The sequence below is a fragment of the Pteropus medius genome, unplaced genomic scaffold (genome assembly GCF_902729225.1).
Source record: "Pteropus medius unplaced genomic scaffold, Ma_sr-lr_union100, whole genome shotgun sequence".
Lineage (NCBI taxonomy): Eukaryota > Metazoa > Chordata > Mammalia > Chiroptera > Pteropodidae > Pteropus > Pteropus medius.
The window spans coordinates 7,659,714-7,683,155 of record NW_024350927.1 but is presented as its reverse complement, the minus strand read 5'-3'; the positions used below and the strand labels follow the sequence as shown (position 1 = coordinate 7,683,155).

Genomic DNA, 23,442 nt, shown 5'->3' with positions numbered 1-23,442 from the left:
CACCTGTGGCGGCCACCAACGGGGGTTCGAGTGTGCAAGCCTCTCGGGCCGCAGCTGGCCACAGCTCGTCTTTTTCCCACCCTGTTACAAAGCGAACCAGAGCTTCAGGAAAGGGACCGAGGCTAATAATTTAAGAAGCAGTTTGTTATTAGTGTGGCACCGATGTGTCGAGCTGACCGACGTGCCTTTCGGCGGCTTATTATTAAATATTTAGTCTATTGATTCTGCTCGGAGTGGCACTCGGGTCGGTCCCTAGCAGATAGGGATGCACGTTTTTTTTCCCCATGACTTATGAAAACCAAGCCCCCTCCACAGAGCTCTGGGGCCTCACACATGTCACCGTCCAGCGTAAGCCAGGTGCCAAGCCAGGCGCCCTCCCAGCAGCACGTGCAGGCACATTACGCGTGGGGGTCTGAGGGCCCGAGAAGTTAAAGAAGTTAACGGGCCACACAGCTGGTAAGGGGCAGTGCCAGGGTGTTGTGTGCCGGGCACACGGTGGGACTCGTGGAGGGTGCATTATCATCTCCTCTCCTGCGAACAGGACGCGGATTTGTTTTATTCACTAGAATATCTGCAGCACAACTTCAGGAAAAGGTCACGAGATGAAAAGGGGTGAGTGGAAGGAGGAGGAGAGAGGAGGAGGAGAGAGGAGAGAGAGAGAGGAGAGAGTAGGAGACATGGAGGAGAGGGGAGAGAGAAGAGGAGAGAGAGAGGGAGCAGAGAGAGAGAGGGAGGGTGAGAGAGAGAGGGAGGAAGAGAGGGAGGAGGAGGAGGGAGAGAGGAGGAGGGAGGGAAGCCCTGGTCAGGGCGCCTCGGAGTGACACTCTAAGAGAAAGTCATACTTTTGAACTCGGTGCTACTGCGCGTCTTCCCACGTTTCAAAGTCTTTATTCTTCGGCCTCTCCGGCCCTCACGTTCCTCATCTGTGGAATGGGATGAGTCATCATAGCTCCGACCCCACAGGGTGGCTGGAAGGATTGAACGTACTAACATGTACTTAGCACAGCGCCAGGCAATGCCAGCCACTGTTATTATGCTGCAGATCTGCACAGAGGCGCAACTTTCCAGGGGCCCCGAGAGGGGATCCCCGGTCCAGGCAGGAGAGAAGCGGGGCCCACCAGGCCTGCAGGCCCGGGCGAGGCATGCCCAGGGCTCCTGAGCCTGGTGGGGGCTCTGAGGAGAGGGGTCTCCCCTGGCCTGGGACTCCGATGCAGGTCCTCGGCCTCTGTGTTTCTGAGAGCCTTGAGGCCGAGCTGCCTCTGAGAGCACAGGGCTTCCTGGAGCCGCATCGCAGAATTGGCGAAGCACCACCATGCCGTGTCTGCGGGCCCCAGGACGTCAGGGGCCCTGACAGGGTGGGCCACCTACGAGCCAATGGATCGTCCCTGTACCGCCTGTCTGAGTGTCCATCTGGGGCAGCCACAGACTCTTCGGGCTGGACGTTGGCTTCAGAATGGGTGAAAGTTATTTTTTTTTTAAACCCATCCATGAAATGCCCCAAACTGCTGGCGTTCTTGTGGCTTCCAGTGATGGCGGTCTTAGGGGTTCAATGTCATAAATAAATGAGAGCAAAAGAAGGGGCGGAGGAAAGGGGGTCAGGTGACCCCGGAAATGGGGACTCCCGGCCCTCACCGAGGTGCTGCGATGGCCAGCTGACGGAGAGCCCACCCCCGGGTCCACGCAGGGGCTCTCCTTCCTGTGTGGCTTCAGAATCTCAGTGGGTCCTTCTTGCCCACTATGCCCGCCCTCCGCCCCGAGACCGACCGACACCCATGCCAGCCCATCCTCTCGCTGCTTTCCCAATCCACGGCTCGGTCAGCAGGTTCACCAGCCCAGTGTCGAAAGCCGCTCGGGATCCTGGGGCTTGGCCACCTCCGTCTTGTCGCTGGAGTCCTGGGAGGCAGTGCCTGCCTTCCAGCCAGCCCGGCAGGGGCCTGGTCACTAAAGAAAGAGCAGGATGATGGCAGAGGAAGTTCGGCAGGGAGGCGGTGCAGAGGGCGCCAGGGTGAAGGTGACCCCAAGGCCCCAGGAGTCCTTGGGGGCCAGGACTGGCAGATCTCTGGGAAAGGAAGGGCTGCGTCTACAACTCAGGAATCCAGGGCTCGGTGGGAAGGATAATGACCTTGGCCTCCCCGCTGGGTTCCGAACCTGTCAAGAGGAAAACGAGTAAGGTGGATGTGGTTGGACTTATTCCTGACACCGCTGCTGTGTCCAGGTGCGGGGCGGGAATGGGACCTGTCCAGGTGTGCGGCAGGAACGGACCTGTCCAGGTGCGGGGCGGGAATGGACGGCCCAGCTGTGAGCTTTGGACCCAGAACCAGTCGGAACTTCTTGGCCTGCCCCTGAATGTCCCAAGCCTCCCCTCAGGGCAGGCCCTTCACTGGGGTCCAAGCAGGGCGAGAGCATGCACCTGCACTCCTCCCTGAAACACCTGTGTCAGGGGACTCCCTCGGGGGCGGGAGTGAGGGGCCTAGACAGGGTCTGGAGGCAGCTGAGCCTCACTCATGCTCCACAGCTTCCTCCCCAAGGCAGGCTGCATCAGGACTGGAGAGAGGCACCTGCAGAGGGGGCGGGAACAGCCGGAGCTCGGCCCTTCCCCTGTCTGGGAAGCCAGAGAGGTGAGGGAGGGCATGGACAGAGTGGGGCGCCGCTGGGACACCCAGACTTTTCCAGGGGGAGGAGAAGTGGGAAAAAGGTCAGCTCAACCTGACGCCAGGGCAGGGACCTTTGCAGAGGCCAAGCCTAAAGGCTTTGAGAGAGAGCTGGGCCTGTAGCCTTGGGGGCCCCTGTCCCAGCCCCCACCCATGTGTAGCTGGGAGCCCTGGGGACCCCTCCCCAGCACCCAGCACCCCGCCCTCCTGCAGCCTCCAATCTGCCAACACAAAGCCATACATCTTGGTGTGTGACAAATCACTTTTTAATTGCCTCAAGGAAGAAATCCATTAGTCTTTCCCTTACGTGAGAGTCATGTAATGCTCCCCAAGCCCCAGCTAGCTGGAGGCCGAGGCTGGCCGCAAGGCTATTTTTAGTTTGCACCAACACCCCACTCAGAACATCCATCTTAGAGGGGGAGGGATTAAACCCTCCCTGACACCCCAGAGCCTCCTCCGCCCACGTCAGGAGAGCATGTGGGCTGCGGACCCCACAGGGGAGGCCTCCGAGGAAGAGAATCGGCTTAAAATGGTGTATTAATTGTCCAAATAAATTTGTGTCACGTTTCGTGCGAAATCCATTTCCTTTTAAACAAGTTCTAGTCACCAGCCTCCTAAGCAGCTAAGCTGACCTGAGGCACTACCCCGTGGGGTGCCACTGCCTGCTCCCCACCCCCTCTGCGTCCCCCACTCACCCCGAGGATGCCTGCCGCCCCTGCCTGGCTGACATCCCCCATCTTCATTCTGCACCTGTCCCCCCTGCAGCATCCGGCTCTGGCTGCAAAATGTCAGCAGCTGGACAGTCATAGCCGAATCCCCAGCCGAGCCTCCAACTTCCTCCTGCCCGAGACCCCAGAATGCCACCGGTGCCCAAACGGGGGCCTCGCAGGGCCTGTCTGAGGCTCCAGCAGTCCTCGGTCTGAGGCTCCAGCAGTCCTCGGTTTTAGAGAAAGGTCAGCGAAAGGATTCTGGATGGCGTGTCCTGGAGCCTGACTCGGGGGCGCTTCGAGCAGGCTTGCCTTTGCCCATTGTCAACTCGTCCGCCTCCGTTTTGGGAAAGATGAAGGAAAGTGAGGAAGACAGAAAGAGAATGAAAGAAAGAGCGATGTGGAGAGGAAATTCTGCCCGAGCAGGGGAGTCAGGTGACAGAGCGGTGGCTGGGACCCTTAGCCAGTGCCCCGCTCAGCCCGTGCCGGGGGTGAGGGCTGAGCCCGAAGGAGGAGTTACGTCAGTGAACAGGTGAATGAGTAGATGGGCAGGTAGATGGGTGAATGACTGGTGACACTGGGCTCCGACTGGCGACACTGGGCTCCGACTGGCAACACCGGGCTCCGACTGGCGACACGGGCTCCGACTGGTGACACTGGGCTCCGACTGGCGACTTTTGTGGGCTCCGACTGGTGACACTGGGCTCCGACTGGCTGGCACGCATCTTCTAACATCAGGCACCCCCGGCAGCCCCTGGAAGGACGAGGGTCACAGCCCGTCCTTACGGAAGCTTGCTGGTTTGCTGGGGCAGGCTGCTCCTCACGGAGGAGTGTGTGGGCTCGGGCTTCTAAGACATCATCCTAAAGTGAGGATCTGAGGGCCTCCGGGGGGTGGCTGGTCACTTACGAGAGGTGGGCAAAGGGGCTTTGCCCACAGTACTTTCTCGGGCACAGGACTGGGAAATGCATCACCGTTTGCAAGCCGGAGAGACCCGTGGGCTGTTACAGTACAAGCCAGCGCAGGCTTGGCTCGGGGCAGTGCCTGGAGAAGCTGACCGTGCCAACCCCTCCCATGGTCACAGCTCAGGGTCCCAGGAGGTGGGGCCTCAGCCAGCCACAGGCATCGTTCAAAGAGGCGCCTACCCCATGGGAACCAGGTGTAGGAACGGCATTTCTTGGCAGGCAGCTCTCACGTGCTCTGGTCATTATTTTTAAAATCAGAACAAAAAGCACACTGTACGGCAATTTCTGCTCATGCAACCAAGTTTAAGTTCCACCTGATGCTAACAATCTTAATTGTAAATCCTTTATTTATAGACTTGGCCTGGAACAACCTCGCCTGGTATTAAATATAAGGAAACGCTGGGGGGGCAGACTGGGCAGACATCCCCCTCCCACCCCCCACCTCCAGCCCCCACAATCTGAGTCTAGTGACAGGCTCTCCTGCCAAACCCCTTCCTCCCCACCCGACAGGCTCCCAAGGGGCAGGTAGCTGGATATTCTCATGCAAAGTCAATCGTTTTCATTACAAAGTAGCAGCGTCTGACTCAGCACTTCGGGGTGGGGAGGGTTTCATGGCAAACCGAAGGACGGGAAGGAGGCCGCGAGGCCCCTGAGGTTCTGCAGACCTGCTGGCTGCTGGCCTTGGCGCGGGCTCCCTCTCACCCGGCTGGGCGCCATCAGGTGCTCCAGGAAAGGCAGGCGGAGACCCCAGGATTAGGACGGGTTTCCCTGGGCGGGGCGGGCCTTGTGAGTGGCGTGGCCACCGTTCCCAGATGGTGGGGCTGCTGGGGGCTGGGGAGAGGCAGGGCTGAGCATAGGCTCCTGGTCCCTCCAGCCAAGTGTGTGAGGAGCAGGGCTGTCTCTGTGGGACACCAGAGCAGACGTGTGGGTGTGTCTGGGGCCACGACACGTCATGTAACTGAGCAGCCACGAAAGCTCTTTCTAAAGCAGCAGGTCCACCCAGGACCTTCAACCCCGAGTGCTTCCCCTCGGCCTGCACAGTGAAACCCTATTTCCCCGACTGTCCCCTGAGCTATCCCCAGTGACCCCGAGCGTCAGGGTCTCCTTCACTGGCCCGCTGAGTCCCTCCAGGTCCCTCTGCTGTCTCAGACACTGCCTGGACTAGTCTGGCCATCGGGTTGTTTGGTGGGGTGGCGCTGGGCCCAGCCTCCCTCCCTGCAGCCTCACTGTCGGGAGGAGGCCCCTCTTCCAGCCAGGTAGTGGTTGCTTGGCAGGTGCCCAGGGACAGGCAGGAGGTGACATTCAGCAGCAGCTGCAGTGGGCGGCTCCTCCCCCAGCTGACATGCAGCATGGCCTGAGCAAGGAGACGCATCGCCCCTCGTTTGTGGGCGAAGCATGATTAAGCAGCTGGGGCAGTGGGCCTGTTTGTGACAAGGACACTCTTCCTGCGATCCTTTGTCCGCCGGGCGGCAGGTCCCAGCCAGCAGTGCCCCCACTCCAGCAGTCAGCAAAGTGTCCCCCATACCCCCACTTCGCGAAGGATGCTTTGAGCCCCAACCCCGTCTGGCCTCCAACTCCATCAGCCTCAGCCACCTCTGAGAGTGGCCCTCAGACACACGGAGCCCCGCCCCTCTGGCTTCTGAGGCGTGGTCAGAGCCCCCCACTACCCCCACCCCCACCCCCGTAGCACGCAGCACGGCCAGGCTGCACGGGGGCTCTCCCGCCCTAGCTCGGCTTCCACCAGCTGGACGGGGTCCCGGCCAGGCCTCGGGTGGATGGAGGGAGGGCCGAGCCCATGAGGCTGCCTCCCAGGAGCCAGACCTAGGACACATCCGGGCCCACCCCGTTCCCAGGGGCCTCTCTGCCGAGGGAGGGGGGCCAGGATGCGGGCACTGAGCGGTATCTTCCCGCGAGCTTCCGGGCCTGTCCCCGCTGATGAATCTCTTCTCGTAAAACGATTTAAAATCCTTTAGTCCCAGACAAATAGACACATTCTCCAGCCCCTGGAAAGAAAGGAGATTTTAATTTGGGATGATTTTATTCAGCAAATGCCCCAAAACCATGAGCTTTTCAAAGAGAAACTCCAGGTTCAGCGGAGCCTTTTGGGAATTGGAAGGCAGAATTTTTTCCTCTCTTTTTTCCCAGCTCAACCTGAGAAAGAAAAACCTCTTCCTGTCTGAGAGATCATTTCCTATTTTCTTCTATTTTAGAGGGAAAAAAAAAACCCTTCCTCGTCTTTCGGTCTCGTTGCCCTCAGAGGCAGTTTCCCCACGCAGCAAATGAAGCTCTGGCTTCGGGCCCCTCGCGAGCACGTGCAGAGGTGGCCTGGGCAGTGGCGGGCGCTGGGCCCTGGGGGGGGTGGCCTGAGGCACATCGCCCCGTGCAAGGCCATGCTCACACCCAACAGCTGCCAGTGCAGGCGAACCCCGACTTTCTACTCGAGGAGGATAAGGTCCCCAGGCCTCCAGTCTTTTGAACCTCCCCCAAGTATACTGAAGTTCAGAGCAGCGGCCACTTCCTAGCAAGTCCCCGGGAAAGGGGTCTGAATCCTGGGTCCCCGCCCACTCTGTGCCCCTGACGCCCTTGACATTGCTCAGGGCTCCTCCTGGGATGACGGTGTCCTAATCCACAGGGCTTGCACCCTCCAGGGCCGGGGGGGCAAACATGGAACCTCAGGCCTGGCGGTGTGTTTAGTTTACATCATGTTTCATAAAGATCTGAGCAACATATAAAAATCTGTACATTTCACACGAAAACTCAGATTCCTTGAAAAACCAGTAGACCGAGCCTCATTGGCCTAAAGCCCCACAGGGCAGCAACGGGCAGCAGCCACTGTCCCTGCCCCCGCCCCCCACCCCAGGGGCCGCACCCCTCGGGGCTGGCTCCCCAGCGCCCTGCCCGGGAGCAGCCACCATTACTCACGGCGCCTGCACTGTGGTTTCTCTTAAAGAAATATTTCCCTCGACCCAGGCTTCTTTCAAAAGTGGGAAATGAAAGATGGAGCAAGCGGGCCATGCATTTCAAGAGAAATGTGCAGAGCATATTTCTTCGTGGGAATGAAGAATATTCCTCACGGGGCTGTTGCACTGCCATCCCCAGGGGACACGTTCATGTCGCCGTCCGCGGGAATGGCGCCTCCTGGGGTGTACACCGCATGGCCTGTGCGGCCTGTTTCCTGCGCGCTCAACGTGCAAAATCCGCTTCGCAGGCCATTGTTCTTGCACGTACTGGCCCATGCCGCTCGCGCCTGTGTCTGCATGGCTGAGCCGACCCCCAAGGTCTCGTGGACACTCTGGCAAGGCAGGGTGAGGGCAGAACGGGAGGGCGGGGCCTGGAGGCCATGGGCGGGGCCCGGAGGCCTGTAGCCCAAGCCTGGCTAGGCAGCTGACCCCCCAGGGAGCCTCGCTTCCCAGAGATCTGGTCGTGCCCTCCTCTGGACCCTGCATCCGCCCAGCAAACTTTGTGCAAACCGCTCTGCGTGTTGCGATTCTGCCGACACGATCTGACCCACTGTCATAGCCATGGGCCTGGTTCCTGCTCACGTCCCCAGTGCCTAGGACAGTGTGTGGTACTTAGTTGGGAATCGATGAATAATTGTTAATTAGATGGATGGGTGGGCAGATGGATAAAAGGATAGATGGATAGCTGTGTGGATGGATGGATGGATGGAGGCAGACGGCAGACGAGGCAGATGGAGATGATAGATGGTGAAGACGGATGAGATGGATAGATGAGCGAACAAATGGATGGATGGATGGACAGATGGACAGATGGATAGATGGATGGACGGATGGACGGATGGACAGATGGATGGATGGATGGATGGAGGACATACAGGAATTCCAGCCCTGGAGGCCCGGGCTGGGAACCAGCATCAGAACTAAAGTACAGGTAGGGCTTGGGCAAGGTGAGTTCACTTTTGGAACCAAATTTCACCAGAAGAGCAGGACTGACCTTGAGACTTGTCACTAAATCTCTGAGGTCCCAGCTGAGAGTGTCTTGTACCCTACCACCCCACCACCCACAACAGGGGCCCCGGCTGCGGGCGGGAGGCAGCAGGCAGCTATGCAGGCACACGCTCTGCTCCCTGGCCCCCCGGCCGTGAGTTTGGAAGATCCCCACTTCGCAGGGGAATGTGCGGCTGACACAGGAAATGCTGTGCAGCTTTGTCTTTGCAGGATGGCTGGGTCCCCTCTCCCCCGCCCGTGTGTCTTAGGGACGCCAACCCGGACACACGGGTCTTAATTGCTGGCCCTCCCTACTGTGCAGGTGGGAACCAGATGAGGATGAAAAACGCAGTAAGTTAAAGGCTTCTGAGGGATAGTTATAGAGTCAAAAAAGGGTCAAGAACACTATTGCTGAGGTCCGAACAGCAAGCGAAGCTCTGGTCCTTGATTAATTGACCGAATCACACAGGCTTTGACCTACCTCTCTGAAGTTTAATGAATCAGTCGATTAGTTGCATCACGTCGCTTCCCCACCACAGGGAGGAAGCAGGTCTCGGTCTCGAGCCAATGGCGTGACCTGTGAGTAGCTTCCCTCTGCGGGTGCCGGGTCCCCTGCACACTGGCCTCTCACCGAGAAAGGGCACGTGGCCTGTGCTGAGCTGGACGAGGCGACGGCACGTGGCCGAGAGTCTCTGCTCTGCTTTCTTCTCCCAGGCGGCTTCTCTCACTGTCCCCCCGTCCTCCCTCTCTCCCCTTCTCGCTCCTCCCTTCCACGCACGCACGTTCTGACAGTCGGCCTCGGCGCGGGCTCCCCCTCAGCTTGGAAGAAGGGGCCACGGGAAAGCGATGCGTCCGGACAGAGCCCGTCAGTGCGGTCTGGGCTCGGAGGAATGGATCACCACCCTTGTCATAATTATCGATGTAAACTCGATTCACGGGGTTCGAGGATGGGAGAAAGGTTGGTATGATGGGCGCTGGACTCGATTCGGTCAATAAAGCAAATTGGTTTAAGCGAAAATAAAGCAGCGATCGCCAAGTGTATTCGAAGAATAAAGTAATTGCTGTTCGAGGTGCATGGAATATAAATCTTCGTTTGCTTGAAATTATTACCGTGTGGTATTGATTATTTAGAACCTGCCATTGCTTTTGAAGTTATAGTTTATCGAAGAGTCATGTGTTTAACAAATCTCTTCCCCGACGTGCACGATTAGAGTCACGCGGGGCTGTTGCTCCAGTGTTATGTGATTGCCCCTCCAGGCTGAGCTTCAGGCGCTGGTGGCCCCTCACTCGGGGTCCTGCTCCACTGGGGGGCCCCCCTGGATTCCAGGCAGAGAGCTCCAAGCGAGGCCCTGGAATGCTTTTCTGTTTACTCCTCTGCCTCACCAACGAGACGATAAACTCAGGGACTCAGACACTGTCTGTCTTTCCCACGGTTCTTCTATGCCCTTCCAGAAGCAAGTATTATGCCTGGACCATAAATATTGGTTGAATGTGAATGAACAGCTTTTTTTTTTTTTCACTTTTGTCTTTATTAAAATTTTTTAATTACGAGAGCAAACAGGCTCATTATAACGAGCAAATACATTATTTTTAAATATTTAAAAATCTTTTTCTAATTACGAAAATTAGATATGCTCATAGTAGAACATTTATAAGATACCGAAAAGTATTAAAAAGATAATTAAACTCACCTATAATCCCATCACCTTGTTTATATGATGGTAGATCTCCTGCCAAACTATGCTCAGGTATTAATTTTTTTATAAAATTGACATAGTATATACACAGTTCAACGTTTGGCATTTTTTTCACTTGCCATTATATCAACATTTCCTCCTTACAACGTGGTTCTTAATGGCTGTATAATATTCCATCTGGTGGATATACTGTAATTTATTTAGTCGTTCTCTCTTGTTGGACGTTTGTGAGGCTCCCAGCGGTCAGCGTTCTAAGTAACACTTTGACGACCACCCTTCAGAAACCTTGCATCTCACCTCTGAGTATTACGAAAGGGCCGTTCTTACAGTCAGCGGGGAACGTGGCTGGAAGAGCCACTCTGGGTGTGTGACCCGTAAGGTCACGCAGGGCCCCATGCGCGCCTCAATGCTCTGCTGTCGCATTCTTAAAATTCTCTCTTTTTTTTTTTTTTAATGTTTTAGGCGAGGCAACCCTTGGTTGACCTCATAGATTATAAAGATCTTGTCAGTTTACAATCCCTTATGTTTTATTTTATTTTTTTACACCGACAGCACCTGGTCTTCCTAGGTGGTCTCCCATCCAACTATTACCCAGGCCTGACCCTGCTTAGCTTCCGAGATCAGACAGGATCAGGGACGTTCAGGGCGGCATGGCCGTAGGCCACATTCTTGAAACTGTTAACTTTTCAGTTTCAAGAAAAGCCCTGCATTTTCTTTCCACACTGGGCACCCCAAATCACGTAGCCGGTCCTGGTTATGCAGCGTTCTCCCCCGCTGGGTGCAGGCGGGGCGTCTCAAGCAGCGTTCTCATGAGACCCAGGGACCAGCAGGTGACCTCGTGGGGCCGAGAAGGCCACAGGAAAGAACTTCCCATCCAGCCAGAGTCTCCCTTTCGAAGAACAAAATGTGCATCCTCGTGGTTATTCTCGTCTCGTTTTACCTCGTTTTTAAGTGAAATCATAAGTTGCTTATCCGGTATTTTATTTGTGTTTCTTGGAATTTCCAATTTAATTTTTAAATTCCTCTTCACACATATTTTGACACAATCGCAAACTAACTATAAAATTAGAAGCACGCTTCGAAGAAACTTTTTTACAAACCAGCTGAATGCCTGCAACCGGATGCCCATCACCCCGGAATACGTTGGTGTGCATCTCCCACAAACAAGAACGTTCGCCTACGTAACCCCCGCAGAACCCTTAAAACCAGGCAGCGAACGTCACCTACTCCTCAGTAAGTCCCACCGACTGTCCCACGAAGGTCAGCGCCGTGTGTCACGTCCAGCGGGCGTGTCCTTCGGTCTTCGCTCTGTCCTTGATTCTCTCTGTCTTGCCACTCTGCGGAGTGCGGGCCAGGCATTTCATAGGCTGTCCCTGAATTTGAGTTTTCTGAAGTTCCCGATTAGGATCAGGCTGTGCGTCTTTGGCGGGAATCTCGCAGGAGAGACGCGGGGCACCGGCGGGGGGCACAGTGGCTCCGTTTTGCCGCGCTCACTCAGATCGCGTGACTAAGGTGGTGTCTGTGAGGCTTCTTTCTCCGCTGTGACGTTAATTTTTCCCTTTAAAGGTGATGAGTATTTTTGCGGGAGGTATGTTAAGACTATACGAGTATGCTATTCTTCGTTAACCTTTTAGTTTATTTATTTGGTTACGACTTGGTGAACACATCCTTTTAACATTCCACGGGCTGTAATCCACTGCCGTCGTTATTTATTCTGACAGTCAGATTGTCCCCGGTTTTGTCGGTGACCGTCCATGCCAGCTGTCGCACACAAGGCCGTCGTTCTCGAAGCACGTTCTTGCTTTCTAAACAAGATGTTCCAGGCACATCGTAAACTTTTCCAGAATCAGCCATCTCTCCAGAGGAGCCCGGTTCCTTCTAGTGGAGGGCGGTGTTTAGGAGTCCAGCTCTGGGCGTGCGTGTGCGCGTTGTTACAGAGATGTCACCGCGCCGCAGCCCTCAGAGTGGATGGAGCTGGGGATGTGTGTGTTATAGATGTGTGTGTGTGTGTGTGTATGTGTGTGTGTGTGTGTACACATCCACACACACGCATTTCCATCTTTATTTCTATGTAGAGAGGTCGATAGATTGAAAATCATCGTTCAATTCACTCTCGCTTTCCCCTTTCCATCTTTGTAACCATCTTCTCCAATAGTAAACACCCGTCTCGTTTTCCTTGAAGATGCTTACACGTTTGATCAGTCTCCCTGTCGATAACCAATCTCACATCTGTCACCATCTCCCGCCACAGGGACATCCGCCTCACCTATCAATATACCCTTAACGCTGGGGTCAGAAGGATTCTGCATCTCACGGGGAAGTCTCCAGGCTCAGGGGAAAGCAATGTGATTGATTAGCATTGTCTGCCATGGATGGAGGACAGGACGTGTGGGACGACCTGACCTGCACGAGCCACCCCTGGCTTAGGGTAATCGATAGCATCGCCCGTATCGATCAGGCGACCATGTAATTATGAGAAAGAAATAAGATTTAATAATTACAATTAGTAACCGTTGGTGATTACACGGGGACACCGTGCACCACCGAAGTCACCTGGTTGTCCACCGTACTGGGTTGTAGGTCTGCTCTTGTGATCTTTGACCGTTTTTGTCAAGGTCACACAGCTCTCTAGCTCACACTACATTTCCTTTGCCGGTGCCCTCCTGGCTTGCTGCTCGCCTTGTGCACACTGAGCAAGTCCCTAACAAGGCCCGTTCGGAATGACGAGGGCGCTGTGGCATCTACCGGGGGCTCGCAGGGCCCTTTTTAATCTTCAGGGTCGGCCCTGGGTAACTGCAGGAAGGAGACAGTATCTGACCCTCTCCTGCTACCAAAGAGCCCCCCTGCCCATCCACATCCCAGGTGCCCAGATCGATGCCCCCACAACCTGAGCTCCACAGAGCGTGGTCAGCAAATGCGTCAGAAACCAGGTGGCCGTTTTCTCTCCGACGTCCTGGGACTGTCAAAGAGTCCAGTTATGGAAAGCGCTTAGATAAAATGCAGCTGTGGGCTCGTCCAACTTTATCCTAAATTTGTTCATCCTGCAAATATTTGTTGGGGGCCTGCTATCACTTAGTCTGGAGCCAAGAGAATAATGCGTCCGCCGCATGAGGCGGCATCTCTGGACCCTGAATCCCACGGCGAGACCCCTGATCCCTGTGTCGGGCAGAGGGTCGGGTGAAGGATGGCTCCATTTCCCTGTCTTCCCAAGGGTCACTTCCAGTCTTGTTCACTTGCAGCAGCGGATGTGCCCATCCTGGGACCTAGGGAGCCAAACGGTGTTCGATGGACCATCCTGTGTGTCCGTGACCCCAGGAAGGGGGCAGCAGCGTTAGCCTGTGTGGGGGGAGGCGGAGGAGGTCCAGTAGCTGGCCCGCCTGGCCTTCCGGGCCCGGCCACGCTGAGCCCCGTCCACTCTGGGTCGCTGCCCGGTCAAGTTCAGCAGGTTTTTCCTTTAACAGAAGAAGGTAAGATCTGGCTCCACGACTTCCCATTTGAAAGCCCTGGGCTTTGGAGGAGCCCTCAGGCCCCCTGCTGATACCATAATGCAAAGCAGAGAGGGGAGTGATGGAGGAAGGGCCGGCCAGGCTCCTGCCCTGGCCCCAGGAATCGTGGGCGCCCGGGCGACCACCACAGAGGAGAAGAGCCAGGAGGTGGCAGTCCAGTGAATACAGAGACAGCACCAGGGCCCGTGGGCGCTGAGCAGCAGCTGAGCTGGAAGTCTCTGCGGAAAACCCGCCCTCCAGCTTGTGAGGACACAGGAAATGATATGGGTGGAAGGGGCACTGTAGGCGGCTTTCAGAGTGGCCGGCACGCAGGAAGCATCTCAAATAAATGCATGGATGAGCACGTGAATGAACGAATGAGAGAATTCGGGGTCCCGTGGCAGAGAGGTGGGCGTGCTGGCAGGGAGGGGTCACTGTGAGGAAACCAGCCCTTTAGAGAAACTGAGGACGTCCATCCGGACACTTCCCGGCACTGCTGCGTGTGGGGCTGGTGCCGCAGTGACCACACAGGGTCCCCGCTGCCCGCCCGGGTGCGTGCCGTGTCCCCGCTGCCCACCCGGGGTGCGTGCCGTGTCCCTGCCTGCCTGTCTCTGGCCCTGTTCTCTTCCTCACATTTTCGGCCTCACACGGGCTGGTCCCTCCCAAGCTCTCCTTGGCAGCCCCCTTTCACTAGAGTTGGGGGGTCTTCCTCCTTCCCCGGGACTTAAGCTTCTGGCATTGTCCCAGCTCCTGGGGCCACTCCTCTCAGCTCGCTCCAGCTCCCGAAAGCAGGAGCCAAACCTCTTTTAGGACAAATCAAAACCCAGCAGCCTCCCCAAGCCAGATGGTGGGGCCCACGTCTGAGAGCTGAATTTTTCAGATTTTTTTTTTTTCCCCAAGCAATCTGCTAATGGAGGCGAGAAGGAGGCTCACGGAGTTTTCAGCTGCCTCTGTCAACATTGGGTAAAGATGTGGGAAAGCTGGCACCTCACAGTAAACTGTGAACCTCCAGGTATCCCCAAGCGCCTGCAGCCCCCGGTGCCCTCCAGCAGAGGGGGCTGTGCCTCACCAGCCCCAGGAGACCTACAGGCAGGTCTGTTCTGGGGGCCAGATTGGCCAGCAGCCTTGGAAATCTATTTATGGGACCCACAGAATTCCCCCTTATTTAGAACCAGAGGAAACTGACAGCTTTGATTGACAGAAAGTGCCACGAAAAGCAAGGGAGCATGTTTCCATTTTTAAAGCGGCGATGCTTTTCTTGGGGCGCACGTGGGCAGGGCTGAGGAGGGCAGCTGGGACCAGAACTTCTGCGAGCAGGCAGCCTCTCCCTCCCCCCTCCTCCTGCTGGGCCCGCAGGGCCTCCTGGCCCCCTGCCCACCTGCGGCCCGCACCTTCCCCCTTCTTCCCCGGGAGCCCGGGCTGCACCCTCCTGGAGGCCCAGTGCCTTGTCGTTCCAGGATGGATGAGCCAGGGCCACAGCCCGTCCGCCAAGCACTCGGCTCGAATCCCCCCAAATCCCAGAAGTTATCCGTGCCACCCACCCTGTCACTTCCCCTCACCAGGTCTGTCTATCTCGTCTCCCAAACAACTCGAATCCAACCACTTCCCCAGCCAACTGCCAGCCCCACCTCTAAGATGTAGACTCTGTGAATATTCGGGGTTGGTGAGGCCAGCAGATCAGGAGATGGTGGCCATGGAAAAGATAGTTTGTTACGGTTCCCCAGGGAAGGGGAGCACGCCATGCCACACAGGGCCATGTAGGGAGGCACCAGGGCCGGTCAGAAGGCAGAGGGAGCGGGGTTGAGTGCGCACACCACCCTTTATTGTGCCTTCTGCGGGAAGGGACAGACGAGGCAGTCGCAGTGTTGGGAGGGGCCGGTTTGAATCGTGTCAGCAGGCTCTGGGGCACGGGGGCCGCCCCTGGTTGTCTGGTACCTGCCGTGGCTGAGGAGGGCAGGGGACAGTGGCCCCACAGAGGACGTGGGGTGTGGCTGGGCATTAGCTGGTTTGCATATCAAGGTGTGCTGCTAGTTATTCACTCTCTCTAGAAATTGGCTGGTCCTGGGAGGCGTGGCCTGTCCAGGGTCAGTGGGGCCCCAGACATCAAAGCTTCAGAAAAACAGAACGTGAAGAGGCGTGACGGACCCACCTTCCCCAGACCCTCGCCAGGGCTGCCCCCAGACTGTCGTCAAGCTCTGGACCTTCCGAATTCTTGTCCAAAAACAAAATCACAAGAAACACCACGCCGATCCGGCCGTTTCATACACGCGCGTGTGCACACGACCTCGCCTGTTCGAAGCCTTCCTCTGTTGGAAGGTTGAGACCCCTGTGGCCCTGTCTGCTCCACACTCATCTCGGCCACGCACCGCGGCCTCCCCTGCTAGCCTGGCCTCTTGCAGGTTCTCACGTGTGCCCTGTCTATCCGCCTGGGCCACCTGCCCTGCCCCTCAGCCTGCTCACACCTTCTTTGCCTTCCAGTCCACATGGGAGGAGGCTCCCCTCTCTGGGCATGAGCCTCAGCCGGTGTGGGTTCTCGATCCAGGAGCATCTCCCCCTGGGCTGCACACCCACCAGGGCGACCCTGGCATCTGTGCAGGGCGCGGCTCCTGGCAGATGCTCACAGTGGGTTTCTAAACCTCTTGGTGACCCTATAACATAGATATTCCTGCTTATTCCCATTGCTCAGACGAGCAGATGGGGTCCCAGGTGGCTCAGTGGCTTCCAGGTCACACAGAAAGGGGCAGAGCCAGGCTCCAAGCTAGGCTGGTATTGCCGCAAAGTCCCTAACCACCCTGTGAGCTCCACGATTGCCCTCATCCCCAGGAATCATCTCTTATAGGGGACAATCAAGGCCCAGCCCCCAGGGAGAGGCAGCTGTGCCCCTAACCCACCTCCTAGGCTCTATGCCCTATTTTGGGCAAAGAACCAGCATTGGTAAGTGTGGAGGGATGCTCAAAGGTGAAGGGGCACTCTCCTCCCTAACTGCTGGTTGGGGGGTGTATTAGCATCCTCAGATGCTGTAACAAAGTTCCACAAACTAGGGGGCTTAAAACAACAGGAATTTATTCTCTCTTGGCTCCGGCGGTGAAAAGTCCAAGGTCGAGGTGCCAGCAGGTCCGAGCTCCCTCTGAGAGCCCTGGGAAAGGTGCCCCCTTGCGTCTCCCCACTGCGGGGGGCCGCAGGCTCCCCTCGGTTGTAACGCATGGCTCCGGCCTCTGCCTCTGTCGTCACGTGGCCTGCATGTCTGTGCGCTTCCACGTTTCCTTCTATAAGGACACGGTCCTGTTGGACTTAGGGCCGCCCTCATCCAGTGTCACCTCATCTTAATTTAACTAATTACATCTGCAGCGACCCTGTGTCCACAGCGGGTCACATTCTGAGCTTCTGGGTGGACGTGAATTTGGGGGTCCTGATTCAAGCCGGTCCAGGAGGATTTTCTCCTCCTCCTGGTCTGTCTCCTGGGCGTGTCTCAGGACCTGGGACATGGAGTAGCCTGGCCTTGGGCCCTGTCAGAGCCCACCACGTCCAAAAGCGGGACTGTAAAAGGCCTGGGGTGGGCAGCAAGCCCCGCCAAGCAGCAGGGCCAGCTCGCTGTCCCCCCAAGCTGTCGCTTCCTTGGCCGGACAGCAAGGGTTGGACCTGAGACTCCTCGGCTGTTACCCAGTGGCGAGGTTCTGGGGTCCGGATGCTCCACGGCCTCTTTCTTCATAGGTCTTTATTTTTTAGCAGGAAAGCAAATGAAAAGCTGTAATTGTCATTGCTTTTTAAAAATATCGACGAGTCACACACCTGCACGTTCAGACGGTAGGACATCTACGGGAAGATTCGACCCATCGCGTGGCTTTTTTCCATCGGTCTGTCGGGTGCCACATGTTTCTCAAGCACCTCCTCGGGCCGAGACGCAGGGAACGGTGGCGAGGGGGGCAGTGAGATGGACGGCGACCCCGCCCTGGGGGCTCGCAGCCGCAGACCGCGATGTCGGGGCGGGGAAGAGGTAGCAGGAGGCGCGTCGGGTCTGGGGTGCCGGCGAGGGCATTCTCGGCCCCTGAGCATCTGATGGGAGGCAGTGGAGTCGTGGGGGTCGGGCTGGGGCTGCGGCAGAGCAGCGGGGTGGGAGGGGGGCGACCAGGAGCCTGGTCGGGCCCCGTGAGCGTTTCTCCCCAGGAGCCGCACGTCTGTGCAGCCTCCAGCTCTCAGCCTCTCTCTCTCTCTCTCTCTCTCTCTCTCTCTTTCTGGAAGTCCTGAAGCGGAGTGATAACCAGGATGCCGCCATGCTTGGCTCCCCGTGTCCCCCCAGCCATCTTCCTGGGACTCAAATCCCCTTCGGGCCCATTAGGCTGCAGCAGCTTCTTATCTCCTGCTTCCCAGCGCCCCGCTCATCCGGCCTGGCGGGGCCACCTGGGGCCTGTGCTATGCCTGGTCCCGTCCCTCCCTGGCCTGCTGCCTGTTCCAGCTGGGGCTGGATTCCCTACCAGAATGACCAGCACTTCCATTTGGACGTGGCAGGAAGCGGTGGGCGGGGAAGGTGTCAAGGCCCAGGAGTTAAAGAGATGGGAAGGGAAGCCCCAGCCCCCATATCTGCCAAGGCTCAAGCCCTCTGTCGAGGCACAGAGGGTAGGCTGGGGCTCCCGGGGTGGCACAGCCCACCTGTCCTCTGTCTGCAGGCCCCGGCGCTCTCCACTGAAGGCCCACTCACTCCCAGGCACTGTGACAGGAGGCCATCAGAATTAAAGAAGGATGCTGGCAGCTGTGGTCATTAAGATAAAAGTCGCACTAATGACGCGAGCGTTATTTAGTTCTGATATCTTAATTTAATTGGATTTTTTTAATTAAGAAAAAGACCCATAATCTTGTGGGCACTGGGCTGGTGCTGCCTTCTCGTAATTTACCCTCTGGGGGCTGGGCCCTGCCTGAGGCCGTGGCGACTTTGGGAAGAGGGACAGCGGAGCCTGAGATCTGAGCCCGACAGGAAGCTCAGAGGCTGCTCAGGGAGAAAGGTCACGATTCTCCCAACGTCTGCAGCTCAGGAAGGGGGCGGCAGCTGGTGCCGACGGCGCCACCTGTGCCCATGGCTCGGCCACCGCCCTCCCCCACTGAGAGGGCCCTGAGAGGCAGCTCTCGGGGGCCGTGGGCCAGTCTCTGCCCCCCAGACACGAGCCTCTTGCCTCCTGTCTGTGGCTTAGCAGCCCTGTCCTTCTCAAGGTCACACCAGCTCTCCCAAGCCCGGATCTCTTCCCAGGAGAGGGAAGCTGGAGGGGCGCCCTTCCTGCCTCCCGCCCTCATCAGGCCACGATCTCCCCGCAACCTGCCGCCCTCTCCCGCAGGGCCCTGGAAGCCAGAGGCTGCCTGCTGACGGTGATGGATGGTTTGCCAATAGGAGTGGAATGAAGTTTTAATAGTGTCAGATTAAAGGATCAGGGAGTGGAGGGAAGCGGGGAGCTTGGCCGCTGGCATTCACACTTTCTCCCTGAGCAAAGCCTGGAGCTGTGCAGAGGGCCTGTTAAAGCCACAGACCAGTTTGAGGGGTTGAGGTTCTGTCCCGGAGGGTTCCCGAGTCGCCAGGCGTGCTTGAAGCCTGTCTCATGACGCAGCCCCCCGGGGGCCCGGAGCAGAGCTCATGAGCTTGGCGCCCTCGGCGAGGCATGAGCCCCGCTACCGCGGGTCTACGCAGAACCTCTAGCCTCTGGGAGGTCCAGGGACAGACAAGGCCAGGGGTCCCGGCTGGAAGAGTTCTAGAAGGAAGCCCAAATCAGATTTTCAGCGAGTTTTGAAACACGTCGAGGTTCTTGGTGAGAGACTGGCTTTCTGCTCTGGCTAGGAAAACGTGGTTTTTCTGTCACTTGCGGGGTTCTTTGTTCATAAATGCATATTCCCTCCCATGTCATCGGTGACTTGGGGCCCAGGCTGCTGGTGGATGTAAACAGGGATTCGACATCTGGCTGCAAGAGGGTAACCCTCTTCCTCTGTCCTTGAAGGGGTTTTGGTGCCCGCCTTGTGGTCCCTTGTCCCCGGGAGGGAGAGGGGACTAGGGCCTCAGTATCTGCAGGCCTTCATGGGGACCTGCCACCAGTTCCCGCAGCCCCCACTGCTCCTCGTGTCCCCTCTTGTCCCCTGAGGCAGAGGCACTGGACATACACATGCCGACTCACCCCGCAGCCCAGGCTCCTGGCTCTGAGCCCACGAAGGTGACAGGCCGAGCAGAGACTAATAGTAGCCTGCCGGTGACCTGCGGGGGTGTGGACAGAGAACCAGGCCCAGGACAGGACATGCCCTGTCCCTCTGGGCTCAGTCTCGTCCTCTGTGAATGAGCCAGTGGACGAGGTGGAACCGTTTGCGTCTTCGTCAGGCCCTGAGGATACACTGCCATCTGGGTCGGGACAAAGGCCCAGGCTTCTGACGCCGGCCATTAGGGCCCTGAGGAGCATGACCCGATGGATAGCGTCTAAGGTCACGGATGTGCATTTCAGCGAGTTTAAGACCCAGGGTCACACCCACCCCAACATACCCGTTTAGCTTGCTAATGAACCTTCCCAGGAGTGTTAGTCCAATGCACCTGCCGGTGGCCTCTGCAAAGGGTCAGGGGGACAATGGGACGCAGGCCGGGCAGTTTGCTAGGAAGAAAGAGAGGGGCAGGCTGGGAGCTGGGGCCTAGAGAAGCAGGGCCAGGCAGGGCTGGAGGTGACCAGAAGGAGGGCTGGGGTGTTGACCTCACTATAGCCACCCACGAGGCCTGGGGGACAGGACCCTCTCGATGTGGGTTGCTGGCAACTGTGGCTAATGGAAGCTGTGCAGGACAGCGTCGGCGCCGAAAGTCCCACCGTCCACTTCCGGGGTGACAGTGGCCACGACATTTCATATTTGTGCCTTCGAGAAAGGCCAGGCACACCCCAGGCGTAGCCAGGTGGTGGCTGGGGGTGCACAGGTGGGAAGTAAAGGGCACCTCCCCACTCTCCTCCAGCCAGGGCGGGGCGGGGAGGCCGGCCCTGTCTGGCAGCAGCTGCTGGCTATCGATCGCCTCAGGCCGCTCGGCCACCAGAGCTGAGGTCAGCACTCTCAGAGGAGCCTCCAGAGGCCTGCTGGGGCGACAGACGGGCTGAGGAACAGGCAGCGAGGCTGGTGGGCAGCAGGCAGCATGGGCCGGAGGCCTCCCGGTTCCCAGTCACTTGGCACCAGAGGGCGCCGGCTGCCCAGCCCTGCATTGCAGGAACACAGGGGCGTCCGGAGATGGGCGTGGTCCCTCCCTCACCCCCCCACACCCCCCAGCAGGCCCCCTGGGCTGGGAGGAGGGGGGGCTGATGGGCGGAGCAGCAGAGACAGCAGGCCCCTTACACAGAGCGCCCCAAAGCAGAGCTGGCTCCACCGGGCAGTGGCTCGGCGTGCAGGGCCCTTTGGACCCTGCAGCCCCTGGAGACCACCACGTCCTTCACAGGACCCTCTGGCTATAGCCCATGGGTCAGAGAGAAGACACCCTAAGCCCTGCCTGCACCCTGGCCTGGCGAAGGACACCACGGTGGGTGCAGCATCCACAAGCGTTTGTCACAAGTGTCCCATGTCCTAGGCCCCACGGCTCCTCTGGCCCGCCTGGGGCCGTGTCCTCCTCAGGAGAGCGAGCCAGTCTCAGGGGACAGCACCTAGGGAGGGGGGCGCTCAGACTTTCCCCCACCAAAGGGTCGTGGCCAAGATGATGGTCAGAGGAAGCTTTGCGCCCCAGGAACAGGCCTCACCATCTTTGCTATAAGATGAGCAGCTCACAACTGCCTCGTCCTGAGGTCTGCATGCCCAGCACTGATGACACCCCCCAAACCTGCTAATGTAACCAAAAAAAAAAAAAAAAAAACTTTAAGGAATGCATTAGACAACTGTTACTCGCATGTTTTACGGTGTTTTGCCTTGGTTTGAATATGTAAAGGCACTAAGCTGTTTAATTCAGCACTTCCCTGCACTGTGGAGAGGCATTACTCAGTTTGATATCAGCGGCTTGCAGCAGCAGACGGGAAAGGCCACGCAGTTTGGGTAATTTAAGCTTTGTTTGCCACCAGCTCTGAAAGTCCTGCCCGCCTCTCCGCCTCCGCCGGGCGGCTGCGCGGCTCTGGCCCCAGCGCCTCCACTGCCCTCCGCAGCTACCCGGCCCCACTGACAGGTGGTCCTGACTCCTCCGTCATGCTGCCTGCACTTCCCACGAGGTTATCTCTTCTTTTTCGGAGATGTCACCCGCTGCCATTTGCAAAGATACCCAAGATGTAGCGTGATGTCGTTCAGATGGCTTATCTGACTCAGGCTGGCGCCGAGGCTGCGCTCCGACGCGGGGAAGGTCTGTCTGCGTTGTCTGTATCTGCTGTTAATCCTCCCAAGACCAGCCCGTCACCCACCTGCTTCTTGTTTTCCGTTCCCCAGGACAATAGGGAGGCAGGAGCTGGCCCTTTAGCTGCAAGCCCACTTGCCTGCAGACTGTGAACATCCCCTCCCCTCCCTGAACCGGGCTATGCTTCCGGTCTGGGTTTAAGGGGAGCTCCAGGCCCACCCACTGAGTTCCAGGCACCTCACAGAATACCAGAGAGACCCCGGCCCAGCTCCCGTCGAACCGCCCGCCAGCCGCTGGCCAATGTGACACCCAGACCTCGGCCTCGCCAGACCACAGAGCCTTCCTTGGGGGCCGGGAGCTCTGGGCCCCTCAGGCTGTGTCACACTTAATAAGTCTCTTCCCCCCTTAGCCTTGGTCCCTTTACCTACATGAGGGGTGGGGCTGAGGGGCCCAGACATGTCCTTCCACGTCCGGTGGGTTCTATGCTGGGTCGGGGAAGGGGACAGATGCCCAAATCTGCATAGTTGGTACCAGGAACGCTTCACATGTCTGGTCCTTCCCAGGACAGACTTCCCGAGGACCCCTTGTGCCCGCACGGAGCTGGCACTGTGGACCTAAAAATGGTCCTGTCTTCAAGACCTTATATGTTGGTGGGAAAGACTAAAAACAGGCAAGTGATCGCGGAACCGTGAAATCTGGGACTCACCGTGGTCCCCTGCGTGTCCCAGTGCCTGGGACAAGATCCGGGACGAAGGAGACACTGAGCAACCAGCCGCTGGTAAATAAATGAGGCCAAACTAGTGACCGCGGTGGGGGCCCTGAGAGGGCAGAACGTAAGAGGCGGGTAGGGGTCCGCTTCTGGTAGCGGGGCGAGGAAGGCCCTCTGAGGAGGTGACATTCCAGGTGACCCGATGGAGAGGGAGCCAGCCAGCACCGACGAGGAAGGGCGCTTATGCTGGTGGCATCAAGGGCCAGGCTCTGAGGTCAAGAGGGCAGTGCCAGAAACAGGACAGTCACAACCACGGGAGAAGTGGCTGTGATGAGGACGGAGTGTGGGCAGGGCCAGCTCGAGGGGAGACTGCAGGACTGCGAACCGTGAGAGGAGGACCAGGGTGTCCTCTGCAGAAGGAGCGCCTGACCGGGCGTGCAATTTCTTAAGCTCGCGCCGGCCACCAAGTGGCAGGCAGAGCTGCGACAGGAAACGGGTCTGCGTACTGGCCGGCTCCTAGCAAGGCTAGGACAGGACGATGTGGTCAACACTGGTGGTGGCCGGTGAGCAGGCAAGGAGTAGGCGGGCGGGCTGTTGGCACCGGGGGGTCCCCAGCAGTCCTGGGCTGGCTGCTGCAGAAGCACCTCAGGAACTAATGGAAAATGTGCATCCCCAGGCCCCGGCCACAGAGAGACGGGCAGGGGCCCTGGAGTCTGTATCACCACAAACTGCTCGGGCAATTCCCATGAGCTTGCGAGTCTGCACTGTGCATTCACCCTGGCCTCGCCCACCACCCACTGAAAGGTGAGGGGGGCATCCCATCCCAAATGGGCTACATGGTGATGATGGTGATGATGGTGATAATGGTGATGGTGATGATCATCATCACCATCATCACCATCACCATCATCATCATCACCATCATCACCATCATCATCACCACCATCACCATCATCACCATCACCATCATCACCATCATCA

At 57.8% G+C, this 23,442-nt stretch overlaps 1 protein-coding gene and 1 pseudogene across 15 annotated transcripts in view; one reads left to right on the top strand and one right to left on the bottom strand.

Annotated features, from left to right (window-relative positions):
* The window catches only part of CAMTA1 (calmodulin binding transcription activator 1), a 784,924-nt gene that overhangs the window by 602,882 nt on the left and 158,600 nt on the right, over positions 1-23,442 (top strand). The window lies entirely within an intron of this gene.
* On the bottom strand, positions 10,509-10,627 carry LOC120585967 (uncharacterized; annotated as a pseudogene).